Source organism: Octopus sinensis, linkage group LG2 (genome assembly GCF_006345805.1).
Source record: "Octopus sinensis linkage group LG2, ASM634580v1, whole genome shotgun sequence".
NCBI lineage: Eukaryota > Metazoa > Mollusca > Cephalopoda > Octopoda > Octopodidae > Octopus > Octopus sinensis.
In genome coordinates this window covers 51,248,428-51,256,471 of record NC_042998.1, presented here as the reverse complement: position 1 = coordinate 51,256,471, position 8,044 = coordinate 51,248,428, and the positions used below count along the sequence as shown (strand labels likewise).

Below are 8,044 nucleotides of genomic sequence, written 5' to 3'. Positions count from 1 at the left end.
GTGGAGTTATGTGGCTATTTAAATACATTTCTTTACTACCCACAAGGGGCTAAACACAGAGTGGACAAACAAGGACAGACAGACGGATTAAGTCGATTACATCGACTCCAGTGCGTAACTGGTACTTAATTTATCGACCCAGAAAGGATGAAAGGCAAAGTCGACCTCGGCGGAATTTGAACCCAGAACGTAACGGCAGGCGGCGAAGGTGGTGCCGGAGTTCGTTGACTGTAACGAGGTAAAGATCATAAAAATAGACAAGAAAAATACAAACGAAAATATTTTCTTTAACCAGGGGGAATAACTCTGCTTACCTAAAATCAACTATGTAAACAAAATGATAGACCGTAAGCGTCTAGTTTCCAAGGAGACCTGTCAGAAATAGTAATCAATAAAGTCTTGAATGACTTGTTTGTCAGATATGAACTTGACGTATATCTGTTTGGTCCAGCCTGATCCATATCAGCCTGTAAGTGATTCATTGAATTCGCTGCCAGTCATTGTTTTGGCTAGTGAATAGATGGGGGTTATACTTCGTGAAATTGCTTCTGAAGGTCTCCTTTTTCGGCGGCAACACGAAGCAACTATAGTAAGAGTCAAAAATTGACATTTACAAAGAAAAAAAAAGAAACAGAGAGAAGGGAGGATAAAGAGAAAGAGAGGAAAGGAAAGAAAAAGCAACATTCCTAAACAGAATTAAAAAAAAAATACCCTATAGAAAAAAATTGATGGCCAAAAGATATTTGTCTTGAAAATAAATAAATCAACGACAGACATAAATAAATGAAGTGAAAAAGTAGATACACAGCTAACAAACACAAACAAACATTAACGTTATAACGGTAACATTAAGAAAAGTAAAAAGAAGTACAACTATCATTTACTACAACTTATAAAACAGTAATAAGAATTTTAGGAGAACTAGGAGAAGTACGTCATGTCTACTTAATATTATTAAGAATCTCAATTTGGAAAAATGTACCTTTACAGAATATACAACGGCTGGGACACAGTTTGCATTTAGTGAGGTGAGTTAAGGAATTTTTTACTTCTTTCATAAGCCGTGTTGATTTAAAAGTTGCTGCTTTAGGCACCCTCCCCCAACTCAACACACACATTCTCACGTTCACCCTATCTCCACACTGTTATACTTGCCGTTTCATTCAGTGGGAGATTGATAGAGCAGTCCTATGATGATTGCGTTCCAGCTGTGACCATCCTGTCTTTCTTCACAATGTGTCTCGGACTACATAATCTAGTGTCCTTCCTTTGTTTATATGATAAGAGTGGTTTACGGAGATATTTTGTCTCCTATTTCTAACAGGCATTCAAGCCGTGACCATACCGCCCTTTGAGCAGAGCATATCTTGAACTTTTTTAGCCAATGTGTTTCTGTTTCTTTTCAAGTCGGAAGGGTGTAATTTGAAGGGTATTTGACTGCTATTTCTACCAGACTGAGTGACCTCTAAAGCAAGGGTGGGAAAACGTTTTGGTAGTATCAAAGGCGAACTGAACATTTGTTAGAATCCGTTAGAGCGCATCCTCCACCCCCGAGAATAATAATGACTCTTTAATTTCACAAATCCATAGGTATGCAGCTTTGAAAGTTAGTCTTAAAACCATTTTTAGGGAGTTCTTAGAAACCTTGTTAGTGGATAGCTTCAGCTTTCGCCAGTATGTTGAAGTTTGCTACTCCTTTTGTAGAAATATATTTGTCAGATCGTCCCTTCTTTATCAAGCATAAACGGCCCCAGTTGATGTACCAACTGATTTTATAGAAAGAGAATGTTAGTAATTGAACTTATTTACACTGAAGTTGCCCCCTGTTCTGCTATCTGAATCCATAAAACCTTTCATCTTTAAATTATGTTCTAAATACCAGTTTAATAATGACAAAATTCTGTTGATAAATTCTTCGTTATTTTAAAAATTTATCGAAACAAAAAGCTGTGTATTTCAACCGAAATGTGGTTACAAGTGAGTTACTAACCCGCCTGAAACCACCCTTAGTTTTAACAAAGCAAATCTCTTTTAATAAAGCAAATTTCATTTTACTCTATGTTCGAAACACCAGCTTAATAATGGCTTAGTTATTTTAATAAACTTTTCATTGTTTTGCAAATTAACTAAAACATTGACTGGTAACAGAAGGGTTAACTAATAAGCAGATTTAATTTTCTAAGTTCGTTCACTTCAGTGGATGTTTGTTTTCATATTCGCGACCGTTTTTATTATGACCGTCAACTCAAAAGCAAATAGACACCAGACTATAACAATTCAATACTGTCACGAACACTATTATGTTTTCTAAAACTTTTTGCACTTCAAAAAATATTTTTCTCAACTGTAATTCTGTTTCCTATCTTTCTTTAAGTATACGTGAAATCAATGGAAACTAAATTCTTTGCAGTTTTTTTTCTTTTTGCTATTTCCTTTTATGATCTATGCTGTAACCCTTTACCCAGGTTGATTTAACTCCATCTAAATCCGGAAAGATATGTACCAGTCACGTATCTAATTCGGTGGGTTTATATGTGATGTCGATCAAATTATGTGTGATTCTGTGTCAATGTTACAAACCAAGACTAGTTACGTCCCTTTATGTTCTGTGTTCAAATCTTGCTATGGTTGATTTGTTTTAACACCCATCAGGATTGGTGAAATACCTTTCAATCAAATATTTAGATCAATAAAATCTACAAAACTAAACTTCATCACTTAATACAAAATTTGTCATCTTGTGTCTGTGTCAAAAAAAATCCTTCAATAATGCTTAGTTATTGTTTGCTCTTTACTGTTCAAAGCATCTCAGCTGTGACCATGTCCGTCCTCCCCCCTCTCTCTCTCTCTCTCTCATATACATATATATATATATACATATACATATATATGGTGGCTGCCCCTCGTTATCGAGTATGGGCATTGCACGAAGCTTAATCAATGTTGTTATCGTGCAATGCCTGTGCAAGAAGATTTTTTTTAAAGTGAGGAAAGGCTGTGCACTGAGTCAATCCCACTCACTAAGCAACAGCAGCAATAATCTAAAAAGAAGAACAAGTCAACATCATCGGTAACCACCGAGCCGCATGTTTTAAGTCGGAGTTATCCCAGTTACCTGAGTTACCTTCTCCTAGAAGGATGCCCTAACAAAGGCTAGGAGTCCTTCACTCCCAATGGCTTAACCGCGCGATTAGGTATTCAGTCCGATTATTTCTATGTCCCCGTGCATGATATATCCTTAAGACATTTATTGGATGGCCGTTGACTCTCAAGAGTTCCTCCGTCCTTTGACGGGTTTTGTTTTTCATCCTGCAGGGTGTCCAATAAACACCCTCCTCACCAAGCAAGCTTGGTGTGGTTGCCGGTTTAGTTGCAGACGACCCGACCTTGCAACAGGTTGTGCTGGGTTACATGTTACCAGTAGCATACATACACACACACACACCACACACACACACACATATATATCTGTATATCAAGGATACATTTTAAAATATAACTTGTTGGTGGTGGTGATGTTGAGGCTGAGTTCAACACTCAGCAGATCTATATTCAAAGATATTCTTTGCCATGACATTACAGTATTTTTTCTGTCAAAGTCTACCTTGGACCTTGTTAAACTAATGTGATTTCTTTTTAAACAATAGGATGTGGTTTCATGTAAAGCAGTACTGACCTCATAAACTTGTATGATGTTTTCAAATATGTGGTAACAAGTTTGCTTCCTATATACATGGTTTTGTATTCAGTACCACTGCATGGCACCTTGGGCAAGTGTCTTTCTCTCTAGCATCCATGCTGACCAAAGTCTTGTGAGTGCATTTGGTAGAAGGAAACTGTAAGAAACCCGTGAAATATATATAACAGAACAGGAAGATATGTTTGTGTGTGTGTGTGTGTGTTTCTGTCCTTGTCAATGCTAACTTAGTGATTCAGCAAAAGAGATTGATAGAATAAATACTAAATTTTAAAGAATAAGTATGGAGGTGGGGGTCCGATTTGTTTAACTAAATTCCAGCATAGCCACATTTCTATGGCTAACACAAGTAATAGATAGAGATGTATAGATAGATATGTGTGTATATGAGCATAACAGTGCTCCTACGCTTATACATATAAGCATATACATACATGCATATATATATATATATATATATATATATATATATATATATATTACAAAAAGAAAATAGAAACTACATGTGGAAATGTAAGGGGAAAGTAAGAAGAAAATAAGCAAAAATGCATAAAAAAAGTAAAGGCTTTTTATGAAAAGCAACAATACATATATATAATTAGAAGAACTGAGGTAGGAATAAAAGTAATAAAAGTCATTATTATATATTGTTAAAGAGATTCAAAGGCATACTGGTTTCATAAAATTACTGATCACTGCTTTGAATGCATACTGATTAGCGAATGGTGTTGGGTCTACTAGATCCTGACTAAAAAGATTATGTGTAAATGAGCTAAGTTGTTCTGGATTTGGTGCAATTAGGGTAGATATAAATCTGTAATGTGAATGGTGTATGGGATGTATGGAGGTTAGTATTAATTGAAAGGTTAGTAGTGTTCTGTATTAAGTTATGTGTTCATATTGAGTTGTGGAAGATATTTATTGATGAAAGTTGCCTCTTTATTCATTCTTTGCTGTACTGAGGTGTTCTGCGAACATTGATAGAAGGGGAAAATTTGGAAATTAAGATTAAGGTTTCTAGCACACCTTTCTATTTGTTCACTGCCCTGTGTCTGCCTGTATTGTGGGTGGCAGATTTGTTCTTTGTGGAGAGTGGTTCTTCGATGGAGTGATATTCCTGTTTGACCAATATAATGATTACCACACCCTAAGCATGTAATGGCATAGATTTTCTGAGGCACTGGTGAAATTTGATTTAATCTTACATATTTCACCTTGTTTAAAGTAGAATTCTGAACCCTCCAAAAGGTGGGGGTATGTGCCACAGTTAGGTCGACCACATTTTTTCACTTTTGGTTCCATTGTTAATGGATATAGACTTGCACTGGTCAATATTTTTTCAAGGATTTCGGTTGCATTTTGCTTTTGATAATTTTGTGTGAGCCTAAAATTTTGTTCATTGTTTTATCTTCTGTGAGGATGGGTAGATTTTGGATGATAATGTTGAAGGCTTCATTGTTTGTAGGATTATGTGTGGAGATGTATGGGAGTATTTTTAAGTCTGGTGTAGTATTTTGGTTGACTTCCCTTAATGTTCGTATATCTATTTCCTTAGCTCATTTCATACCATCATTTATTAATGATATTGGGAAATGTCTTTTGATCAGTATTCAAGGAGTCCTTGTTCATGAGTATAGGTGTCCGAAACTATGGGACAGATTCTTTTCACTAGATTATAAGGTATATTAATTTTTATGTGTTTGGGGTGGCATGAGTTGAATAACAGGTATTATTTAGAATCTGTGGTGGGTTTATAGATGTCTGTGTTGATGTGGTTATTGACTATTTTAATTAGGATGTCAAGAAAAGGGAGTTGTTTACTGCTGTGCTCCAAGGTGAATTGTGTGTTGCTATTAATATTGTTAAGCATTATTTTGAAATTGAGGAGTTTGTCCTTGCTATCTTTCCAAAGCATAAAGCAATCGTCCAAATACCTCTTCCAGTTCTCATTTACATAGTAATGAAATGAGGTGCCATATTTTTGTAATGATGATTGGTATATTTTAAATTCTAGGTAACCCATTACAGGGTTTGCAATCACTGGAGCAGCTTGGGTTCCCATTGCAATTCCACATTTTTGTCGATAGTAAACTGTATCAAACATGAAATAGTTGTTCAGTTGGATGAATTTGAGTGCTGTGATTATGAATCTGTGGTTGATGCATCCTGGGATCTCTTCTGAGTATATATAAAAGTTCAGGATTCAAGTGAAATGGGTCCTTATATATTAAAGCACCAAGGTCGGGTGAATGAAATTGCTAAAGTGTGCATAACAAAATTAGAGGAACATATACATACACACCAAAGTAAAGTGGATTCATATTCCAGTTGCATGTATGAGCACAAGCATCCAACTGAATATATCACAAGTCTCAAACTGTACTTAGGTACAAGTTCTGCACTAAATTTACTGCACTCAGTAGACTCAAGGTCCATGGTAATTCCCTGGCTGAAGTTTGCTAAGGAATCATGAAATGGCACATACTTGGATTCGTTGCAAATTTTTTTTAATGTTTAATTTGTACTTATATTTACCCAATGAAAGTAGTTTTTTTTCACATGATGTAATAACTCTATTCATCAATATATATGTGTGTTATATATATATATATATATATATATATATATATGTATATATGTATATGTATATATATATGTATGTGTGTATATATATATATATGTGTTTATATAGATATATATGTGTGTATATAGATATATATGTATGTATATATATGTGTGTATATGTGTATATATATATTAAAAAAAAAAAGACTCCGCCGGTTACGACGACGAGGGTCCCAGCTGATACGATCAACGGAACAGCTTGCTCGTGAAATTAACGTGCAAATGGCTGAGCATTCCACAGACACGTGTACCCTTAACATAGTTCTCGGGGATAATCAGCGTGACACAGAGAGTGACAAGGCTGACCCTTTGAAATACAAGTACAACTCATTTTTGCCAGCTGAGTGGATTGGAGCAACGTGAAATAAAGTGTCTTGCTCAAGGACACAACGCGTCACCGGGAATCGAACTCACAACCTTACGATCATGAGCCGAATGCCCTAACCACTAAGCCACGCGCCCTCACTGTATATATATATATATATATATGAAAGAATACAATAAATGGGACAAGAATGCAAAAGACAACAAAACATCCAGACAGATGATACAAAAGGGACAAGGAAAGACAAGGATGGGTCATTTGGAGTTTTCTTTCCTCAGTTGAGTTCCAGATCATCTTTGCAGTTTCGGCTGGTTATACTTGAGACTGCTCCAGTCTGGCCATCCCCAAAGAAAATCTAAGCTAAGAACACTAGATTCTTTGGAAGAAAGCAGCAAATGTATATGAAAATAAGGACAGGAAAAAATCGAGAAATAGTACACAAATACAACTGCAAATAACAGAACATTAACAACAGGTGTCTTTCGACTTAGGACGAATTATATTAAGCTGGTGTGTGTGGAAGTAAAGCCTAACAGCAGGGACATAAGAGATGACAGGCATGGGAAGGAATATAGATGTTGCACGGATGGTAGTCAAACCAAGAAATAAAGGTCAAGCTTGGCAGAACACCAGTCACGTGGATGGAGAGGAGAGCGGTAGTGGCAGAGGGATAGAAAAATTAGGGAGGGACGAGAAAGAAAAGGGACAGTGAAGTGAAAGAGGAGAGAAGGTGAGAATGAAGGGAAGGCTAAGAAATGTGAGAGAGGGGGAGTGAAAGAAAGAAGAGTGGAAAGAACGAAGTAAGTGTGAAGGGGCTGAAAGAAAGAGAGAAAGAATGAAAGAATAAGAGAGTCATATGAAACATATATATATATATATATATATATATATATATATATGTATGTACTTACATATAAGAGCAAAGTGTACGTACGCTGCTATATATATATAAAAAAGAATAGAAAAAATGGGACAAGAACGCAATAGATGACAACAAAACATCCAGACAGTTAGATGATACAAAAAGAGAAATGGAAAAAAAAGGCCAAGTCATTAGGAGTTTTCTTTCCTCAGTTGAGTTCCATATCATCTTTGCAGTTTTGGCTAGTTATACTTGAGACTGCTCCAATCTGGCCAGCCCCAAGGAAAAGCTAAGCTAAGAGCACTAGATTCCTTGGAAGAGAGCAGCAAATGTATACAAAACAAGGATGGATAAAAATGGAGAAATGTTACACACAAGTACAAATGCAAACAACAGGTGTCTTTTGACTAAGGATGAATTAAATTAAGCTGGCGTGTGTGGAAGTATATATATATATATATATATATATGTAGGTCCCGGGTTGAGCCGGGGTTAACCACAGTAAATAAGGTACTCAATACATAGCAGAGTAAAT

General features: G+C 35.9%; 1 protein-coding gene across 5 annotated transcripts in view; it reads left to right on the top strand.

The window, feature by feature from the left end:
- The first annotated feature begins 777 nt into the window (after positions 1 to 777).
- Positions 778 to 8,044, top strand: part of LOC115232355 (tubulin polyglutamylase ttll6-like) — a 497,092-nt gene continuing 489,825 nt past the window's right edge. For 2 of the 5 annotated variants that reach the window (XM_036513233.1, XM_036513224.1), the window contains exon 1: positions 779 to 1,028. The gene's annotated coding sequence lies outside the window, so the exon portion shown is untranslated. Of the gene's footprint in view, positions 1,029 to 8,044 lie in introns of all 5 variants that reach the window. The other 3 variants (XM_029802194.2, XM_036513219.1, XM_036513235.1) reach the window with 2 other exon arrangements.